The 20,705-nt window shown below is 34.5% G+C and overlaps 1 protein-coding gene across 4 annotated transcripts in view; it reads left to right on the top strand.

The window, feature by feature from the left end:
* Positions 1-20,705, top strand: part of LOC306864357 (spermatid perinuclear RNA-binding protein-like) — a 94,032-nt gene that overhangs the window by 24,409 nt on the left and 48,918 nt on the right. For all 4 annotated transcript variants that reach the window (XM_079408341.1, XM_079408343.1, XM_079408340.1 and 1 more), the window contains exon 2: positions 7,852-7,919. The gene's annotated coding sequence lies outside the window, so the exon portion shown is untranslated. The remainder of the gene's footprint in view (positions 1-7,851; positions 7,920-20,705) is intronic.

The raw sequence follows: 20,705 nt of genomic DNA on the forward strand, positions 1-20,705 counted from the left end.
ACATTTAATGTTTTGGCTTTCTTCTTTATCTATTTCTTTGACCAGAAAAAATATCAAAATCAAATTTTTTAGGCGTGGACCTCTGGTAAGTTCACATGGCATGATCCGTCTGCCCTCCAAAACAATTTTGGCCAGAAGTTCTCCGGAAAATTAATTTTTATTTACTGTTTTGGTCAAATAGCCTATTTATTAGTTGTCAAAATTTAATTGCATTACTATGAAAATGCAGCACATTTGCGTTACAAAAAAAATAAAAAGAACACAAAACTGAGCTTCCAAAGTCAGGAGGGATTTTGTTCATGTGCTGAGTATTTTAATTTTTTTATCCCTGTGCTTATCTGTGTTGAGATGCAGTCATTCACTCTCTGAGGAGAACATCTGGATGTCTAAGCCTGGCACTGTTAATTAGGGCTCTCTGCAGTCACTCCGTTCACACTGAAGTCTTTATGGATTTTCACGGCCGTTTGAATTAACACAGAAAAGAATCTGTTCAGTCGAATTCATAAACCCATTAAAATTCTGAAAAGGCAGAAATGAAGCAAATCTTGGCCAAAAATGAATGTGTGATTCTGTTCTTTGCAACACTGTTGTAGGGTGTCCAAAATTTTGTTGGCGTTAATGTTTACTAGTCTTTTTTGAATCAGATTTTGTACTAATGGAGGAATCCTAAAACATAAAACCCATCAAAACTTGTCCAGGTCATATTTCCAAATACAAAGAAAGAAACCAATTATATTTTTGAAGGAAATCATTCTTATTTTTAGGAAGCTTAAGTTTTTTTTTTTTTGCGTTGAGATGATTTCACTGCAATTCTTATTATCATAATGCAAAAGAAACACAAATGGAATATTTTCTATACTGCTTTTAATTCTATATCAATAGATATGCTTTTGCTTCTGCTTTGACTGAATTCAAGCAATAAGGACCGCTGACTAAAAACTGCTTACAGACGTGTTGTGGAAAGAAATTTAGATGTTAATTTCCTGCTGAATTACTTTATTTCAACATTTTATGGCAAGTCCTTTTAAATTCCTCTATAAAACATGTTAAATACTGCTGAAGAGACAGCATTTCCTGAAACCTAAAGGCCACTGGTACTTCATAATAATGGCATCCCTGACCTTTACAGCTGCTGACAGCAGAAAATTAGGGTTCGGCCTGCTTATTCTTCTTGATATCCTTCTAAGTGATTAGCAGTCAGACTGGTTTGTCAATTGGCATTGAAACTTATTCTCTGGAATGATGAAGTTGTCATTTTTCGTACAAAGCTCTGACACAACACGTTGACCTTTTTTCAGGAAGAACGTTATCTGACAAGGAACAAGTTTGTCCTGAAAAAGCTGTCATGAGCCGGAAAAGCTACAGGGGACTGTAGTTTAGATTTCCCGTCCGTGCCGTTTTATAATTCGGGGCTTTATGGCTCAATGGCAGAAGATGCTGTTTATATGATATCTGATCGCAGAGCTCAAGTAGGCGTCTGTAGATTACATAGGCCTTTACCAATTAAAATGTCTTGCACAGACAGCGTCTGCTTGACATGTATCCCACAGTGGACCTATCCTCATCTGGAAAGCGACCATTTCTCCAGCATTGAGAGTGGAGCGCTGTGTGGGAGACGTTGTCTGAGAGCGCTAATTGAATTTCCCTTTCTATCATCACCACACGCTCCTCTTTATTGGCGATCCCGCTTGGCTCATCGCATGTGTGTGGCGTTAGACTGATTTAGACGTGGGAATAGCACTCCTCATTGTGACAAATATATAGACCTCATTTTGAGCAGAGTCTTGGAGATGTTGGCATTGCTTTCATACCTTCAGAGATTATTTATTATCAAAACTTTATTTAGAAACATGATTGGATTTCGTAATCTGTTCTGCATCCAGGGCAGGGAGCTTGACTAGTTGTCCAAAAAAGGACACAAGTCCTTGTGTTAAAAACACAAGTTAGAATAATATTCAGAATTGTTTTTACTTTTTAACTTTTTTTTTTTTTTTTTTTAAATATAATTTTTTAATATTTAGTGACTTTAGTATTAAGGAATATTATTTTTATTAAATGTATTTTATAGTTTATAAAATATTAATATGAAAATAATAGTTCATAACAACCCAAATATATATATATTTTTAATGTAGTTATTCATAAAGCGGGACAAGCAAAAATGTGCCTGTGTTTTGTTTTTTAATTTATTTTTGGTCTTTTATTCTTGCTTCATTTCTTTTTCTTTCTCTTTTATGCATTTTCCCGTCTTCCTGTCACCTTTATTTTTTTCCTGTCTCCTTACATTTTAAACTATTTTTTTTTTAAAGTCTTTTTAGGATTTTATTTTATTAATACTCTGTAAATATATTTTTATATTTCTTTAGTAATTAAGTGTTTAATTTAGAAGGGAATCTGCGCTGTTATGATAATTTTATGCAATAAATGTTACAATTAGATTTTTTATTTCTTGATAAATAACTGAAATACTAGTTTTAGTAGTTTTTCACATAATTCAGAGTCATAAAACGTGGCAAGCAAAAATGTGCATAGTTATTTTTTATTTTATCTATTTTTAGTCTTGTATGCTTTCTTTTTCTTCCTTTCTTGCTTCCTTTTTTGCTTTTTATCTTGTTCTTTTCCTGTCTTCCTTACATTTGAACTTTATTTTTATTTTTAGGATTTTATTTTTCCTAAAACTGTGTATATGTGTGTATATATATTATATTATATATTATGTTATATTTACATTTTTATTAGTATTAAGAAGTATTTTCAAATTAATTTAGATAGAATTGTAGCGCATTATGTAGTGTGTATTTATTCATAAAGGGTGACAAGGAAGTAGTTTTTTGTTACTAATTTCTTTGTTTTATGTTTTTTTTAAAGCTTGATTAGTTTGTAATCTTGACAGAAAGCAATTGAAATAAATTGCCATGGCCTACATCTTCATGAGGAGCCATTATTCACTTCTGTCTTCACATTTGCTTTGCTGGATAATTGAGTGTGCAGCACTATGATAGCAGCTCACGTAAGAGTGTGATTATTGATGTTTGAATTAAGGCTCTGTGCATTGATCACACTTCTGCTAATGCCTCTATTTTAGGGCAGCTTGATCAATGTGGCACTAGGACTTGTTGTTGAAACACATCAATACAGTCTTCCAGAACGACTGTGTGGTGCTTCCATATAGCTTCACAGTTTTTAGTCATAAACGCTGTTCCCATTGTATTTCTTGTCTCATTAGGTCTTCTGCAGCTCACTGTAATATTGATGATATTGAAGTCTGACTTCCAGCTGTAAAATTTCATTTTTGACCTTTTTTCTCTTCCTTATTTTTCTATCTGATGCTTCCTTCCTGTCGATCTTTTTTCCTTTTATTCCCTTTGCTTCCTTCCATTCCTCTTATTAACCCTTTTCCCTTCCTTCTTCCTCTCATACTTTTTTCTGTCTCTTATGCTTCCTTCCATTCTGTTCTTCCATTTTTACATTTTACTGTATTTGCGTTTTATGCTTCTTTCCCTTCCCTTTCCCTTTCCCTTTCCCTTTCCCTTTCCCTTTCCCTTTCCCTTTCCCTTTCCCCTTTCCCTTTCCCCTTTCCCTTTCCCTTTCCCTTTCCTTCCCTTCCCTTCCCTTTTTTTTTTTCTCCTTGCTTCCTAATTTCCCTGGCTTTCCTCTTACCCTTTTTTTTATTCCCACTGTTAACTTTGTGACCTAAATACTCCCCCTTTTCTGTCCATGGATAAAAAGTCGGTGTATGGCTCATGGACACAGATACTGGCAGATTAATTTTTCAATTGGAAAGATTAGAGATGGCCCATTGTCACCCGTCTACCAGCAAAAAACAATTTTCAGCGCCTTGTTTATCATCACACAATCAGGCGTGCTGCAGTGATACTGAAGTGCACAGAGAGCTGCGCCACTACCAGTTCAGTCTTGGCAAGATGCCCATCGACGGAGGTGGAGCATGCAACACACGGTTGGTCAGTTTCAAGAGTGCTCAGACGCAGCGGTTGAGTGCCCACTAGAGACAGAATTATAATTTTGGAGTTGAAGGAAATGAGCGTGTTTAACAGTGATTGTTTTTATCCATTGTGCATCCAGGACTAATAAATGGTAGATCTGTATGACCTAGAGCTGCTTTCATAGTCACTTTCCTCACTTGATCCTTGACTCATGCATTGTCAGGAACTGCTCGCTGACCGCTTCCATCAGGCCAGTTGAAATTATTACATAATTGCCTTATCTCAGCTATCTGACTGTGATAACTGAGCACTTTAAATTCAGTCACATGTTACGGTTTCAGATAATAGTTTTGAAATGAGTGTCTTTGTTTACTGTTTTAATATTTTAAATAGCCTAATGGTAGATTTTTCTAGACGTGTTTATCGTTTGACCTGACCCTCTGGAATATTTTTCAAAGCCTTAAAGAAAATCATTAATTTAATTTATTTTAAATTCTATATGAATTAAAAGGCTTGCATAGAAAATGACATGAAAGAAACTTCTAAGTTTTCTAAGAAACTGACTGCAATATTTATTTTCTGCGATTAAATTCTAATATTGAAAAAAATATATTGAATAGCTCTTTTTGTAAATAATTAATCATTGTAGAATGATTGGAGATATTTTTTTTTGGAGAGTAAATGTCCTCACTAAATGAGGACATAAATACTTGAATAACCCCAGAATTGCTCTGAGAGTCACTTCATGAGCGTTTGACCATTTTATTTGAGGAAAACTGCTTTAATTTCATATATACACACACAAACAAAACTCTTCTTGGTCCAACCCATCAAAAGATAAATGAAATCAATATTTTGTGTTATCATTTGATTACCAGAAAAATTGAAGTACATACACTGAATTTTTGGAAAAAAAATTAATAAATTTGGGGTCTTATTATTAGATGATTCTTAATTTAATTAAACCATTAAAATGGAATCCATAAAAATGAAAACAGAAAAAAAGAGAAAAAACTAAATGTTTCATAGGGCCCTAAAAAAGAATTTTTGTTGGACTTGTAATCCAAAGGTTGTGGGTTCGAGTCCCCGGCCGGCAGGGATTGTAGGTGGGGGGAGTGAATGTCCAGCGCTCTCTCCACCCTCAATACCACGACTGAGGTGCCCTTGAGCAAGGCACCGAACCCCCAACTGCTCCCCGGGCGCCGCAGCATAAATGGCTGCCCACTGCTCCGGGTGTGTGTGTGTGTGTGTGTGTGTGTGTGTGTTCACGGTGTGTGTGTGTTCATTGCTGTGTGTGTGCACGTTGGATGGGTTAAATGCAGAGCACGAATTCCGAGTATGGGTCACCATACTTGGCTGAATGTCACTTCACTTAACTTAAATGAATTAGACAATCTTTTTGAATAATACAATTAAATTAAATTGTATTATTCAAAAAGATTGTCTAATTAAAGTGACATACTGCCAAGTATTAATTTAACCATTAAAACAGAGTCCAGAAAAATAAAATAAAATAAAACAAAACAAAATGTGGAAAAAAAGAAAGAAAAGAAAATTCGGAAAAAGAAGAAAATAAAATCCGGGGAAAAAAATAATTTCATGGGGCCCTAATCAATGGACAAACGATTAATCGCGGTTAATCGCATCCAAAGAAAATGTTTTTCTTTACATAATAAATATACACAATACACACTCATATATTATGTATATATAAATACAAACACATGCATGTATATATTTTATGTATGCTTATATATTACATATTTTTATATATAATATAATAATAAATATATACATGTAAATATTTTTCTAAATATACACTGTATGTGTGTGTATTTATATATATATACCTGATATGTATGTATACATAGAATTTAATACATAAAACAGTACACATACATTAGAGTATGTAAACAAAAACTTTTATTTTGGACGTGATTAATCGTTTGACAGCACTAATATACTCGTTCATTTTCAGCAATACAGGCTATATTGTTCACATTTCTCTTATTCAAACTCTTTCAACTATTACTATACACATAATTATTATAAATAATATTATATTAAATAAAATAAATATTTTACAGTTGTCAATTGATAACATTTTTTAGGCTTTGCATACACGTGCACCCCTCGAAAGCCTGAAATCACAGAGCCCCCCTCAAAGCAATTCCCAAATTAACCCCTGATGATAATCGTTGGCCAGAATATCTTGATCATGACAGCACTAGCTTTCTTTTGTTCATTACAGACATTCACAGAAGATGGAAATTTCCATGAAAAAAACACAAGGCATATGTTGTGAGATTTAATGAGATTAGAGAATAAAAGCAGTAAAGTGTTGGATTCACATTGCAAGTGCTGTTTTATTATAACACCAGAGGTATGTTGTGTGGTCTTGTTTGATGGCCAGTTAGACACATCAACTCTCTGCATCACGTGATTTAATTGAAAAACGATTGCTCGTTGAGGTGATGGCACTACAGCAGCATGTTAGGGACCTTGCGTTTCTTGTTTTTCCTGCTATTCTTTTCTTCCATCTCTAAATGTGGATCATAGAGCAGCAGTGCAGTGTGTGGTGGTCCAGTGGAAATGGATTTACCCTGTGACCAGCAGCACAGGATGGTGATTTCATGATGACGGCTGCGGTTATTGTTTACAAAGCTGGGAGGCCATGTCATTTCCTCCCCCGCAGCCGTGGAGTTGAGTGATCATCGGTAGACTGGTGCGTGATACTGAACTGCGCCTGTTATCTGTATTTCTCTCTCTCTCTGAGGCGGGTCAGTGAGATAAAGCAAGCGCGGTGTTGTTGTTCTCCTGAGGATGTAGAACAGGGCCGGATCAGCGGTGATTCACAGAGCGCTGAGGTGAGGGAGAAAAGCAGCCCACCTTGTGCATCCAAACACACTGAACTTTACACGGTCACTGCTATTAACTCTCTCCCACCACAGCCCAGAGCCTCAACTGGATGTGCTAGTGTGATAATGGTTTGTGGTGTGGCATGTGGCTTAGTACGTTAAAACAAAGGAAATCAAATGCAGTTGCACAGACAGAAAAATATATAAATACACAGTTTGCCATTCAAATGTTTTGAAAGAAATATTGAATGTTTTTGAAAGTCTCTTATGCTTCTCAAGGCTGCATTTATTTATAATATTTATAATAATAATAATGACATTTTATAATAATGCATTTATTTAGAATAAAAACAACAATATTGTGAAAATGTTTACAATTTAAAACACTTTTCTATGTGTATATATGGTAAAATGTAATTTATTTCTGTGAATTTTGAGCATCATTACAGTCTTCAGTGTCACATGATCCTTCAGAAATCATTCTAATATGATGATTTGCTGCCCAAGAAACATGTTTTTTTATTTATTTAACTTATTTTTATTTTTGGAAAGTGATGAACAGAGAGTTAGAAAAAACGCATTTTTTTAAAATATATATTAATAAATAAATGTATGTATTTTTTCATATATAAAATATATAAATTATACGTAATATATATTTTAAAATAAATAAAAATGTATTATATGTATATTATATTGTAATATAATATTTATATATTTTTATAAATATATATTTGTGTATATACATTTTATCTGTATATAATCTATATAATATATACACACACACACGTGTAATTTTACATATATAATCTTTTATTTTATCTTTTATAAACAACTTTCTTTCTGCCAGTTATGATTGAACATTTTACTTCTAACAGAAATACCTGTTTATTATCTGTGACGTATAATGTGGAGATAGCCTTCTAATTGTATTTGTGACACTGTAAAGCACAGATTTTCATGAATGTGGCACTTTTGTGTCTCGTCTGTGTTTGTGTTGTTATTCTTCTTCAGTGAGCGGTTGAATACATACTCTTCTCTTTCTACAGGTCCAGAGCTTGACAGCGTCTGTGCTCCGTGAGAAGGTCTGGACAGGAGCAGGACTTGAGCGCTGACGGTACGTGACCCCTCTCTCTTGACCTCTCAAACAAGGCCGTCCTGAGTGGGTCAGGCGGGGTCAGGCTCATAAATCTGCAGTCTTCCAGACCACCGCACCATTCTCGGATTTGTTTGCTCAGGTTTATTTTGAGCACATGCTTTATGGGTGTGGAGCACAGAAACTCTTCCCCCACTGCTTATTTTGGGAGTAATTAGTACAGGGTGGTCTGGACGCGGTTCAAGTGTTGAGTCTTAATTTGTCAGAATGCATTTTCCCTCACAGCCTCTGGTGTTTGTTGATGAAACATAATTGTTATTGGGAAATGCCATGTTTTACACCATTTACAAACCATATGGCCGTTGAGATGCAGTTGGACATTGAGGAGGATTGTAGGTTTACATGCTTGTTTTCGTGTGCCTCTTTGGAGATGTTTAGTTAAACGTGAACCGTTTACTCCTGAGAGCGTGTTTGAGCCTTCACCTTGCTTAAAGGGATAGTTCACTGAAAAAGATTAATGAAAAAAGAAATATGCCTCACTGTTTTTTGTCAGTACAATGAAAGTAAATGGTGACCAATTCAATTTTTTGGATCTCATTGATGTTTAATATACAGATCAAGACCGAAGAAACAGAAGAAAGTAAGTTACACATGGTTTGGAACTTGTAGTGTCTTTCAGAGTGAAGTGTGGCACTATTTTCTTACACGTGAGCAGCTCATGATCATGATGAGTTTGGGTCGCTTTAATGTGCATTTGGAAACGTAACATATGCCTTCCCAAACTTCTGATGAATAGTGCTTGTCTACAAAAAAGAAAAAGAAAAAGAGAAGCTTTAAGGGCTCCCTGCTATTTTTTTTTTTTTTTTTTAAAGTTCAGTGGTTTGATGTTTGAAAATAAAGAAGACAGCCATAAATATTAATTTTACAGTTATAATGTGAAATTAAACTATTAATATTTTTTATCATTGTTATTTGTATAATTAGATGTAATTTTACAGTGAAATATTACAATAGTACTGTTGTTATTAACTATGTTTTATCGTTGTTATTTATATTAAAATAATTAAAATTATATATTTGCAGTGAAATATTACACTAGTAATAGTTTTAGTGTTTTGTTAGTAATAAGTTGTTGTATTTTCTTAAGTGAAATACTCAATATTTCAGTAATATATTTGTTTGTAGTCTTTTTTATATTTTGACTTAGCAATAATAATAATAGTTTTGTTCTTATTTTTTTCTTAAATGCACAATTTTACTTTGCAGTGAAATGTGAAAATAATTATTAATTTAGTGATTTTTTATTATTATTATTATTGGTATTATTATTATTAAATAAATTTTTTGTATTAAATAATTAATTTAATCAGTCATAATTATTTTGTTTGTAGTAATTTGTTTTGTTTTTTTAATAATAATAATCATCATCATCATTTAATTATTTTATTTTCTTATTTTTGCAAATTTTTTTAATTGTTGTATAATCACAATCTTGCAGCCCTACCAGATTGTGTTACTCCCAGAAGAGTTTTTAGGACGATCTCCGATTGTTCTGTTCTGATGCTTTACTCCATCAGAGTCTCAGCATCGCTCATGATCCACAGCTCAATCCTGTATATCAACACAGACTACTGGTGAAGTAATCACACACCTTTATGTCTGCACAGGGATGGCTCGTTCTCAAGCATCCACTGACACTGGAAATTTATCACGCCTACTAAGTTGTGATTATCAAGTGAAGGGCCTTGAGCAAAAAATAACCAAATAATGCTTGTGGGTGGCATTGATCTTGTCTTGGCCTGGACAGAAATTTACCAATCAAACATTGTGTGAAGTCTGTTGGTTCTGGCTTGCTCTGGCTCTGTGCGGTGGTGTGGATGTTGAGAGCAGACGGCTCAGGTAATGGAGTGTGTCACTGTTCTACAGACCAACGTGCTCCGACTTCCTGCTCAAATGGGGGCTAATCAGTCTCCGCTGGTTTGAACTACAAGCATGAGCAAGTTGCGAAGACTAACAACTTGTGTCCGCTTGAATCCGCTTTACTCTTCTGTCTTGTAACCCTCGATTCGTTAGCTGTAGAGATAAATTAACACTATTCTCTTGCCCAAAGCCTGCCGTCATCACTCTACTTTCCCAGGATGCTTGGCGGAGCAGATGCCAAGCCTCGCCCTCAGAGCCATACACTCACACAGACTCACTCATACACACACACACACACACACACACACACACTCACTCACACACACTCACACACGCTGACACACATGCTCACGGTGCGGGCAATCCACGTGAGTGTATTCCTAGGCTGCCTCTCATATTCCTGCACGTTCGTCTCTCTCCATCAAACACACACACACTCTCTCTTTCGCCGCAGTGTCCTTGAGAATCCAATGACTTTTGCAGCCCGTGCCTCTATCTCTGCGGTTTCACTACATCTGACATTTCAGCGTTAATTGTAAGTCCTGCATGTAGTAACAGAGTAGCGTTGGTTTATTCTCCACACACTTTTAGTCGTCAATTGAAAGATTCATTACCTCTTTGTAAATTTAGTAAGCTGAATTCCTTGAAGATCTTTATTTCTGTTACAGAGTCATTTATTATTATTATTATTATTATTAAAAAATACTAGTTATTATTACAGTGTAGTAGTAGTAATACTAGTAGTAATATAACAAAACTGGAATATATTATTTTATTACTATATTATAAATAATAAAACTAAAAGAGATAAGTATTATTAAAAATAGTAGTTATTACAATGGAGTAGTAGTAGTAATGATAATATAACTAAATTAATGTTTTTTTATTACTATATTCAAAAAAATATAGTAAAACTAAAAGAATTAACACAAGTATTATTATTATTTACAAAAGCCAATGTAGTTGTATCAATAATAATAATAATAATAATAATAATAATAATAATAATATAACAAAACAGTATTTTTTTATTACTATATTAAAATGAAAAATTAAAACTGAAATAATTAACAAGTGTTAAACATGTATTTTTAAATAAATTTTAATATAGCAATAAAATAATTATACATTAGTTTTTTATAGTAGTAGTAATAATAATAAAACAAAACAGTAATGTATTTTTTTATTATTATTATATTAAAATGTAAAATTGAAAATGTTAAACAGCAAAAGTGTTACAAATTATTTTAATATAGCAATAAAACAGTTATGCATTACAGTTTAGTATTATTATTATTATTATTATTATTATAAATACAAAATAATAATAAACAAGAGTTTATTGTTATAATAACAAATAATGTTTTTCCCTTATATAAATTGTCATAATATACCAGGGACCCTATTTTATACTAAGTGAGGATCAAGAGTTGAAGTACCTTATGTTAGAATTAATTTTATTTATATGTGCAGTACTGTAGTATATTCATATATTTTCCTGTTTCACAGTATCCTTATTTTTGTGACATTTCCCAAATCTGCATCTGATCAGAAATGGCCATCTGATGTTTGACATCAGTTCCTTGGAGCCTCTCTCTTTCTCTGTCATTTCCTGTGAAGGAGTTTGCGCTACTGTATTTGTTTGTGTAGTATTTGTTCTCTGTCAGGCTTTGTTATTCCCGCCTCGTACCTGTTTTCATCATTTTCAGATGTGTTGTGGACGGGGCTGAATAGGTCTGTCTTGAAAGGGCTGTTCAGTGGAAGACATAAACATGAGAGAGAGAGAGCTGCTTGAATCTGATTAAAACTCTGTCTGCCGCTGGGACTGAGGAGTCAGTGACCGCTGCTGATGAATACAGATAAACACTCATATTCCAGAGATGCACGCTTCCTTAGATGAATAATAAGCACAACTATATCTATAGAAAATTGACTAGAACAATTTTTAATACAGCTGTTAACCATAACTAAACTATACAGCGAGATGCAACACAAACCAAGTGCATGGCATTAAGGAAGTTGTATTGGATGCAGAGTGGTTTCATGCTGTCTTTAATTTCTGTGTGTTGTTGTGTCAGCGGTCAGACGTGTCTCTATCTGTAATACAGCATCTCAATCCTCTGCAATAAGAGCCGCTCCATCTGTCTGTCTGTCTCTCTCTCTCTCTCTCTCGCTGCTCCTGTCTTGCATTCGTCGCTCTCTGGGAATCAGGGAGCTGCTGCTGGAAGGATGTAGCCATGACGACAGTTCCCGTGGGATGAGCCAGCACAGGGCTTCCCTTTTTTTTCTTTTTTTTTTTTTTTTGCCCATCTTGCCGGGCAATCTCTCACTTTTTCCCCTTTTTTTTTCCTTCAGTGTTTCGGTATCTTAATACTACTGTTCAAACTGGGGCTTTTCAGGGTAAAACAAATTCACATTCTTTTGTCATGCCAGCAAGAACAGAAAAAATTATAAATGAATAATGACTACAAAAAATATCTAATAAACAAAATGCTGATAAATTATTATAAATGAAAAAAAAATTATATATATATATTGGTGTATTTGTGTACTAGCTTGGCCATTAGTTATAAACATAAATTAATTAATTAATTAATAACCAAAAATCAACAGCACATGAACAACTCTCTAAAATACAATTAAACAACAGATTATACAAAATGACAAATAAAGAAAAGAAAACAGTAAATATAAAAAGCAACTTATCAAAATAAAGCAACATTAATGTTCAAATTGTTGATTATGAAGAAGCCATTTCTTGAAATTATACTTAAATGAATTAAACGATATGCATTCTCAAATTGATTGTGCTGATGTGATGAATGAAAAAACCTCATGAAATTGAACATTGCATCAAGCCAAAATAGCAGAGAAAACTGGAACGAGTCGTCCTGCAAACACATGGACTGAGAACAGAGAAAATCTCTCTAAACTCTCCGATCAACACAGCTGGTTAAAACACAGGATGCGAGGTGATGAATATGTAACGAGGAGAATGGTGTGTGCTGGAAATGGGGTCAGGGGTCAAAACTGCAGCTTACACACAGAGATGAACACATCCTCCCGTCTCTCCGCTGCTGCGTCTGATGGCCCCGGGGTTGCTGAACTCTGCTAGCAATTCAGGACTTCAGCTGAGACGAGCCGATTTTCACCTCCACACACACACACACACACACACACACACACACAGAGCTCTTGAGCCCCATATCTGTTTTCCATTCACACTGTCATTGAACCTCTCAGGAGCTGCACACCTCTATAACTAAGAATGAGCTTACGTTTGTAAAGGCGTATTACCAGCGCTAGACACAGCATCTAATATATTTACCACGTTTTTCTTGACAAAATCATTTTTTAGCATTGCTTTATGATTGTTGGCATTAAAATGTTTTAGGGGAAAAATATGTGTAGGTAAATATTGTAGTGTTAGTGCATATAAATGAAAATGAATAAACATCATTCATGTGTTTAATTTAGTGATAAATTGTGTGGAAAATATGCCTTAAGAAGGTTTATTATAGTTAACTGAAACTAAAATTAAAACCATTAAAATAAAAAAAATTATAAAAACAAAAAATAAAAACTTATCATATAAAAAGGCAAAAATCGTTTAACTTGATTTACTAAAATAACAAGCTTAAACTGATTAAACATTGATTAAAAATGAAATACTATATATCTAGACATGCATAAAATAAAATAAATAACTACTAAAAATGACTAAGACACAAAAAAGTACTAAAACTTCAAAACTAAAATTGTCATATATAAATATAAATAAAATGGCATGAATAGATTTCTTTAAATATTGAAAAATTATTCAAATCATTAAATCAGTTTGTAAAAATGTACATTTTGAACTGATTCACAGAAATGAATTAAATAAGATTCAGAGACAAGAACACATCACATTACATGCTTCTAGGTCAGTGGTTTCCAACCCTGCTCCTGGAGAGCTACCATCCTGCTTTCTACTCTTTCACTCCCCTTCGAGATCCATTCAGAAGTGCAGACGGCTCTGAAAACCGAAGGGAAAAAATCAGAAAAACGATGTTTAGTTCTTAATCTGGCATCAGATTCCTCCCACTTCCTGTGGTACGGTGAGCTCTTTACACCCATTCAGCCTCAAGGCCCGGCACAAATTCCCCGCATCTAATGAGGCCGTTTTATTGGGCGAGCACGAGCCACGCACTCAAGGTTAGGGCCTCCTGTGAAAGCGCACGTGTGGGCGTCTGAATAAACCCGCTTCCTTTGTTTGATAACCAAACGGTCTTTTCATTCCTTTCTTTCTAACGCCATCCGACTTCAGAGGGGCTCTGAAAGCCAGGCTGCTCCGTCTGCCGAATCAGTGAAAAATTCATGCTCAGAATCCAAAGAGATGCAGGGAGTAAACGGATATTTGAGAGAGAGACGGCCGCTGAAATATTTACAACATCCCTCAATCTGATTGACCGTAGACTGCTTGTCCCAGTGCATTGTGGGTCATGGTTAGCGCTGGATAGCGGAGGGGGTGGGTTATTCTGAGCGAGACGGTGAGGGATCGCGCTAATGAATTGGTGTTGTCGAGTAACATGCTCAAACTGACCCGGGAATGGATGGATTCACTGATCCACCTCGACTTGACTCTGAGGTGCACAAACACACTTTGTTTTTCCTCTTTCGGCTTAACCACACTTGTTCTAAATTCCTCTTTCTGCATAAACCGTCTTGCCGCTTTCACAAACACACCTCGCAGGAGCGGTTCCTCAGCTGGCACAGGATGGAGCGGCAGGGGGCGGCCCGCTGGGTTGATTGCAGTATGAACAGATGGTGCCCGTGATACTGAGCAACGGCGGCCCAAGGTTGGACGCGACTCTAACGGAGAGCTGACGCACCGATCTGCTCTGTGCGTCAGTGTGTGAAGCTAAAGCGTAGAGAGAGGAGTGAGAGAGCGACGTGGCCCGTGTGCTGTTATATAAGGGTCCTTTCAAAGCGACAAATGATGAGAAACATAGGGCCCTATGAAATCCATTGTATTTTTTTTTTTATACAATTTTTAGTTTTAATTTTCTGGATTCTGTTTTTTTCCGTTTTAATTTTTCTGGACTCCTTTTTAATGGTTAAATTGCATTTTCTATCTTTCTATCTTTGAAGATTGTAGAGAAGTGCTTAAAAGCACCTCTTAAAATTAGAATTTATGCACTCGGGAAGTCTGAGGAATAAAAGTTTATTTTTCTATAAATCCAGTGTGTAAGCACAGATCTTGTAGTGATTTCGGATTTGGGGACAAATCGTTCATTTGAATCTGATTCTTTTCAGCAAAACAGAATCAGTTCACGAATTGGACTGAAGGATTTTGTGAGAAATTGTTCGTATTAACGCCTATTTGGTATTTTCTCCGGTGTCATTCATTTGACTTATAGGTACAGTACCAAAAACAAAAGGTTTAGGCCTAATTCCAGGTGCAGTAAGAGGGTGAAAAATAGTCATGTAAAACTAAAACATTGATCTTTTATAAGAAGACTTCATGGAATGAGATAAAATAATACAAGTATGGTCACTTATAGTGTACCTGCAGAGCGTGTGAGCTGTGATGTATCATGTCTTTGAAATCTGTCTGAAGGAAACAGAAAGATGATGATTTTGAGTTGACCGCTGTGTTTAACTGTTGTCTTGGCTCAGTTCTACTCAAGAGCCTCTTTGATTTATCAGTGGGGTACAAAGTGTTGAGCGGACTGAATTTGCACAATCACACACACTCTTGCTCCGCCTGTGTGAACACGAACACACACACACTAATATTTCCATCATCTGCTTTTCTTTCTTGTCCAGCGGTGTTTCCAGTCATTTTCTCAGTCTTTCCTGCATCTATTCACTTCATTGACTTTCCCTCTGCCCTGCTCTGTTTCCTTTTCATTTTTTGCACATCCTTCCTTTATTAAAGTTTTCATCAATACTGTATCTTAACTGTAAGTGTTAAACAAGTGTTGTATGCATTTCCTCTCTCTGTCCATTAACACTTCTCCAGAGATCTAATCCACTCTAAATGGCTTTCACTTTAAGCTCTTGTTTTGTAACATGGGCAGCTGTATTTTTAGCACTTTTACAGTGCTACTGAAGCTGCTGGAGGCTCAAATCATCCTGGGAAGTCTGTAGAAGTCTTTTAAGTGTCACTGTAACCCCACACTGCACAAACAAGTCCAGCCTTTGAGAAACTCTGAAGTGTTTTTGTGCTTGTGAAACACGTGTGGACTGTCAAAATTATTTTGACACGTGATTGTCTTTTTTTGTTCATGTCATTTATGCCAAAAACTTATTACACATTGTACACTGTACAGAGAAGTTAGTAACACAGCACTTAGAAACATAAAATGTACGATTTTCCTTTAAGAATGTGTAAACAAATATTGCATAGATTGGCATGAAAGTGTTTATTAGAGTATTTACTTGTGTATATATATATATACACACACACACACACACACACATATATTATTAGTGCTGTCAAGCAATTAATCATGACTTATCACATCCAAAATAAACGTTTTTGTTTACATATGTTTGTGTACGGTGTATATTTATTATGTATATATAAATGCACACATATACAGTATTTACATGTGTATATATTTATATTCATATAATATATATTCATATATTGTATATAAATATATTTAATATAAACATATATTTCTCATATATATATATACACATAATAAATATACACACTACACGCATATATTACGTAAAAAAACGCGTTGGATTTTGGATTGCTCGCGATTAATCATTTGACAGCACTATGTGTGTGTGTGTGTGTGTGTGTGTGAAAGTTATTTTTAATAATATTTCACAATTTATACTGAATTTTTTATCAAATAAATACAGCCTTCTAAGCAGAAGACATTCAAAAATATTAAAAGATCTTGCTGATCCCAAATTTTTAACCAGTGGTGTTTATATTTAAAAAATAGAGACATTTATATATTAATGATACTGTGTTTTGTGTGATTGCATAATCAGTGAACTTTGAGATGTGCCTTTGTGTAAATGTCTGTGGTCTACTGTTAAAAGAAAAAGAAAAAGGAAAAAAAGATGGTTTATTTCTGGTGTTACACTTTACTGAGTAATACTAATGAACAAAACGCTTAATATTTCTTTGTTTTGTTTAGCAACTTGTAACTGTTCATTGCTTTAATTATTGGAATTAATGCTATAAAGTTAATTAATTGTAATAAACGCTGTAAAGTTCTTCATAGCTTGCGACCAAACATTTTTTAGTAGCTTGACTGTAGTTTACAAGGGCAGCAGCCTTCTGTGGACTTTATCGAAACCTAAAACATAAAAAGTGCATATAATCTTAATGTTTACAGAAGCAGCCATAATCCCTTGAGTTCAAAGATCTTCAGTTTGTGGGTTTATTTCAGAGCCATTAAATTAATACATGCTCAGACTCACTGTAGTTTTAATACCACAACAATTGATTGCTTTTTCATTTGTAGCGTGTGTGTTTGTGCAGTTTAGGTTTTTAGAATAATACGCTGTTTGGCAGAGTGTGTGTGTGTGTGTGTGTGTGGGGATTTGAACGTGTGTGTGTGTGTGTGTGTGTTTGAAGTCCTCAGGCGACATCAAAGAGGGAATCAGTTTGATGCATCTCGTTTAATAAATCCAGGCCATTTTGCCGTTCCTTGTTTGAAATGTCCTATCGAGACAAACGAGGCAGCCTATACTGTAGATCAGGTTTATGCCCACACTAAACCTTTAACCCATGCCAGTGCGTGTAGTGAAGCTTTTAAGTTGAATTGTTTCATTTGAAAGGAATATTGATTGTTTTGTTGTTAAAGATAAAATGTGTAATTTCTCTGCCACATCAAACTGAATGACAAACATGTTAGATGGAAGTGTTGAAAAATGACACACAGCAGCTTAATCCTGTCAGTTTAATATCGATTTTTGTTTGGGAAGCGTTTGTTCTGATGGATCTTCGCTTCTGCTTTGCATCTGTTAGTCAGCGTCACATTAGGCCGTCAGTAGAAGTGAGACTTATATGAGAGAAAAGTGAGTCTAAGTGAGAGATTGTGGATGACAACAGGAAGTTACACGCTAGTTGTTGGACTCTAAGTTCTACTTTGTAATCTCTCTATCCTTGTTATCCTCCTCTCCCTCATTTCTGTCCCTACAGGGTCGACCTAAAGTCAGCAGGAAGCACCTCTCCATCTTAAATATTGACAATGTAGTTATTCATTTATTGATGGCATCCATTCTCCCTATAGCGTGTTCAGCGTTTTCTTCGCTTGCCAGATCAACTAATGCGTGAAGCTGCTCTTTCTCTCGCATTGCCACTTCAACACAAGCCATTTTTTAATCGACACCTCTCCAGATTCCAGGAAGACGAGTCCGCATTGAAGATGATATCAGTCAATGGACAATGGAAGTTAGCGTTATACCGGCACCTTTAGTGTTTTTCCGCTTGCTTTGAACGGAACAGGTTGATGCATCTGTTCATGATGATTTTTTTAGCTGGCTAAATTTACCTCAACATGGTGCTGCTGTAGGAGTGTTTTGAAGCATGTTAGATTTTCTAATTGACTTAAGTGCTCAAATCCTGAGAAGAACAGGTGAAAGGTTAAAAAAGAGTTTTATACAATATATTTTAAGAGTCCTGTTTCCTTGTATTTAGAAGAGTTAGAAGGAAAGTATTTCTGTATTTCTGAGATGTGCCTCAATTTTCAAGGTATCTTTGTTCTGTTTTACAGATTTCTCATCAAAAAAGACTTCAGTGCTTATAACTTGTTTTAATATATCATTATTTTTCTCTTCAATTCTGGATTGAAAAGTTTCCTCTTTTGGTGTTTTTGTTTAATTTAACAAATCCTTATGTAGTAATAATCTTATTTCTTATAAAGCTAAATAAACAATTTGTGAAATTGTGTAATTTTATGAAATATTATTGCATTTTAAAATAAGTTTTCTATTTTAATATACTTTAAAATATAATTTATTCCTGTTTTGCAATGCTTTAATTTTCAGCATCATTACTCCAGGCTTCAGTGTCACATGATCCTTCAGAAATCAGTATAATATGCTGATTTATAATCAGTGTTGAAAACAGTGCTGCTTAATATTTTTAGGGACCTGTGATGCTTTTTTTCAGGACTCTTAGTACAATGTTTATTCAAAAATTAAATTTTGTGTTACAATATACACTACTGTTCAAAAGTTTGGGTCAGTAAATTATTATTTTTTATTATAAATTAATACTTTTATTCAGCAAGGATGTGTTAAATGAATAAAAAGTGATAAAGACATATTTCACAGATTTCTATTTTGAATAAATGCTGTTCTTTTTAAATTTTTATTCATCAAAGAAAAAAAGTATCGCAAGTTCCAAAAAAATATTAAGCAGCACAACAGTTTGAACACTGATCATAAATCAGCATATTAGAATGATTTCTGAAGGATCATGTGACACTGAAGACTGGAGTAATGGCTGATAAAACAATTGTGCCGCATCACAGAAATAAAATATATTTTAAAGTATATTAACATAGGAAACCAATCTTAGAAATTGCAATAATATTTCACAATATAACTTTTTTTTTGATCAAATAAATACATCCTTGATGAGCATAAGAGACGCCATTTAAAAATCTTTCTAATAATTCATTGACATTGTGAAAAAAGCAGTAGTTTTTACATTTATTCCCTATATATTAAAACACATTTTTGAAAATAATTATATTATAAATTATAATTACATTATAAATGTGTGCATTCATTGTGTAAAAAATGTTAAATATAATTGTAAATATTCTAAATATTCTAAACGGTTTACTTGGTTATACTACATAAAAAATGTAGTAATTTTTAAAAGCCATATGTAACATGAAAACAGACTAGATTTCTAAAAACTAAAAGGCATGCATTTTCAACAATTTCTTTTCTTTATCCTAGACTCTCCTTTTTTCTCTTCATGTCACACTGAATTATTCCTTGACAGCTCTTTTGAATGAATGTTTACTACAGGTTAAAATGGGTAAAAAAACAAGACTTTTCTCTTTCATCTGTCTGTCTTTTTCCTTTCAGAACGTCTTATTGTTGAGCATAAGAATAGGAAACGGTGATGGCTGTTTCTCACTGCTGTCCTTCAGCTCAACGTGTCGGGTGATTTGTTTACATGTATTTGAGCTGGAAGCTTGACTTCACTACTGCACAAATATAAATTAAACACCTCACAGTTATGAATTATGCAGCCACATCTAGAAACCTCTGATTTTGGATAGAGTTCAGCGAGCTTCATGAGAAGAGCTTTCTGTGCATGTGCTTTCATGTGTGCCTCTGTCTGGGTGTAAAGCAGCTCTCAACCAGCATGGTTTTCCTTAGAGGAATCTGGTTGGGTTTTTTGTAATGAGGGAGCAAAAATGCGAACACAAGCTCATTTTGAGATCTCTGGATGGTAAATAAATGGCAAACTTGTAGAAAACATCAGCTAGGCTATGATTGAAAGACGCTTTCGTTTAATACCAGCTTCTGTCTGTTGATTTACCCTAGAGAAGAAATTAACAGCTTTTCTTAAAACGCAGAGAAGAATGAAAGAAAAAGAAAATGAATGCATGTAAGTAGTTGCACTGGGGCAAAGATATGATCGATTCATGTGTCCCGAGTTCGAATCCTGGCTCGTGGATCTCAATATTGAAACAACACTGACTGTTGGAACAATGTACTTCAAACAAGCAAACAAATGTGTGTTATCTTTGATTTACCCGCTCACTGAATTCACTGAAAGTTTGAATTCTCCAAACCTTTATTGCTGACACACATACATTTGTAAGTACATTATTAAAAACTTTAGCACATGAGGTACAGTATGTCTTACTATTTTCGTTTAAAGCCTGGCAGTGATTTGGAGGG

This window comes from Barbus barbus, assembly GCF_936440315.1.
Source record: "Barbus barbus genome assembly, chromosome: 45".
Classification (NCBI taxonomy): Eukaryota; Metazoa; Chordata; class Actinopteri; order Cypriniformes; family Cyprinidae; genus Barbus; species Barbus barbus.